At 42.5% G+C, this 2696-nt stretch overlaps 1 protein-coding gene and 1 pseudogene across 9 annotated transcripts in view; both read right to left on the bottom strand.

The window, feature by feature from the left end:
• Positions 1 to 2696, bottom strand: part of Tmcc1 (transmembrane and coiled-coil domain family 1) — a 248757-nt gene that overhangs the window by 64615 nt on the left and 181446 nt on the right. The window lies entirely within an intron of this gene.
• The window catches only part of LOC111813868, a 23651-nt pseudogene that overhangs the window by 9576 nt on the left and 11379 nt on the right, over positions 1 to 2696 (bottom strand).

The following is a 2696-nucleotide window of genomic DNA, read 5'->3' on the forward strand; positions in this document are numbered from 1 at the left end:
TTATATCACAGGGCTATGCCTTGTCTGATGATTACTATTCTCCTTTGTGCCAGCCTCACCTCACTTTTCCTGTTTATAACCAGTCCTATCCAGCTAATCAGCTACTCGAGGCCCCAAATGGAACTTGGTTTGCCTGTTTGCATGGAGGAGTAACTCCCTGCCTACAACATAGACCCTTCACTCAGATCCCGGAGTTATGTGTCCTGGTCCATATCCTACCCCAAGCTTACTGGTACTCCCTAGAAGAGGGGCTCAGACATCTAGAAACAGGGTCGATTCTCTAGGGCAAACCCCGTGCTGGTGCCAATGTTACTCGGGATCGGAGTTGCTGGATCAATGGGGCTGGGTACTTCAGGATTAGTGGTTGGAGATCAAAACTTTAGATGGCTTAGTGAACAAGTTGATAAAGATTTATCCAGCTTGCAGGACTCTATAACTAAATTAGAATAATCTCTCGGCTCACTGGCAGAAATGGTGTTACAAAATCGTAGAGGGCTAGATCTGCTACTTCTAAAGGAAGGAGGACTATGCTTGGCCTTGGGAGAAAAATGTTTATATACAAATCATTCTGGGATTATAAGATAAAATATGGCAGATATAAAAGAGATTGATTGACAGGGAGAAGTGGAGATAGTCACAGCAAAATTGGTTTCAAAAATGGTTTAACTTTTCTCCTTGGGTGACAACTTTGTTATCCACTCTAGCAGGCCCACTAATTATCCTTCTCACCTTAATAACTATCGGGCCCTGCCTTATCAACAGATTGGTTCAGTATGTTTCTGATCGCATACATTCAATTAAACTCATGTTTTTACAACATCGTGAACGGCAACCGTTACCAAATGAAGAAACTGAAATTAAATGATTTAAATTTCTGACCAAAATCAGTGGGGAATGTTATAACCTGACCAAAGTGTCACCATCTTGTTCTGTATGCGCCATTCTAAATGCTGTAACTTTCCACTGTGCCCTTTCTCTACTTGAGAACCTGAAGTTGGGTCTCACGCTGCCCTTTTGTGCACACCTGAATCTAGTTCCGGCCCAATGCCCTGATCTCGCCCTTGTTCCCAGCTACAAACTGTACCCACCGCTGCACTTGTTATTGTTCATTAGAAACAGGTAATTTTTCAACTGTAGCCACTAGATGAACCCTTGACGTCAGCTTTTGTGGTTTATTGGCTTAAATACCCACTCCCCTCATCCTCCCTGCGCGCACCTCAGCATCTTGCGGGGGTGTCTGCCGCTGGGTACCAGCTAAAATAAAGCGCTTCTTTAACTTTTGGACTTGCCTCGTTGTCATCTGATTTTTTGAGTTACAAGATAGGACTGTTGGTTTTGATTATAGGAATCATGCTGCTGATTATAATTTGACTGCTCATCATACGAGCCTTGATGTTGATCATAGCCTGACTGCTGGTCATAGGAATCTTGCTGACCAATCTTGATTGGTCATATGAAGGTGCTCTTCCACCTTGGCCTCCTGATGATTCCGTGTGTTGTCCCTGGTTATTGTATGATTGCTGGCCATAGGAGCTCTGTTTTTGATTCTCATAACCACTGCAGGACTGTGAATAACCTGATTGGCTTTGCCCATAACTGGAGTAATTGCCATAGTTCTGTCCATATGAAGAATCACTTGTTTGTCCATAGCCAGAATAGCTCTGTGATGCTTGTTCATAGCCTTGGTTGCCTTGATTTCCATAGGAAGGATAACTTTGCTGCTCACCCCCAGACTGACCGTAACTTCAGAATCCAACATGACTAAGGGCTGTGGTGCTGAGGCCCCAGAGCCTGCCAAGAACAAGGAATACAAGAGCCAGGCGGCGTGGCGGCCGGAGTTGTTCTCCACAATGTTTACTTTTAAAAATTAAATTTCTGTTAAACCTAATTGATGACAGTGCTCCTAAATGTTTTATATCAGTAGTAATTATTAGTTTAAACACTAAATACAATAAGATCATTTGGTAATTTAAAATCCTGCCAAATGTTGAAGGGAGCTTGTTAATAATTCTTGTATGTTAGGTAAGTTGAGTAAAACAACACTAACACACTGATTATTAAGCATAATTTTTTTTTTTTTTTTTGCAGAACCAGGGATTGAACTCAGGCCCTTGCGCTTGCCAGGGAAGTGCTTATTCCACTGAGCCATCTCCCCAGCCCCTATTAAGCATAATTTTAAGTTCACATGCTTTTCTTATTTGTACATGGCATCAAAGTCGCTGTATCAGGAATATAGGAAAGGTGTGTGGTACAGGAAGTCTACTAAGTGTATTCTTGAGCTTTACTAGTCTGCTAATGTGCCTAGATATGAAAAGTATTTCTTGTCATCCACCCTTCCACCCAGTTGCCTTTGTGAAGTAGAAGTTATAAATGATAAAGGTGCTTTGGAACTATATTAAGAGCAATAGTACAGCACATATGCCTATACTTTGCAGCACTTGGGAGACTGAAGTGGGAGAACGGTTTGTTTTTTATTTTTTTATGAGCAAAATATATTTGAGAGAAAGAAAGCTCCTGTCCCGAGAGGGGGGGGGGCGGGCAGCGAGTGGGTACATCCCCCCAGGAATTTGTCTCTTTCAGGGACTTTTATAGAGGAAAACCATGTGGTGAGGCGGGTCTAAGGTGGTGGAGAAGACATGGGAACTTGTTTAGTTGGGCATGAGGTGAGACCAAACTATGGTCAACCAATGAGATTA

The sequence above is a fragment of the Octodon degus genome, unplaced genomic scaffold, assembly GCF_000260255.1.
Source record: "Octodon degus isolate 3935 unplaced genomic scaffold, OctDeg1.0 scaffold00233, whole genome shotgun sequence".
Lineage (NCBI taxonomy): Eukaryota > Metazoa > Chordata > Mammalia > Rodentia > Octodontidae > Octodon > Octodon degus.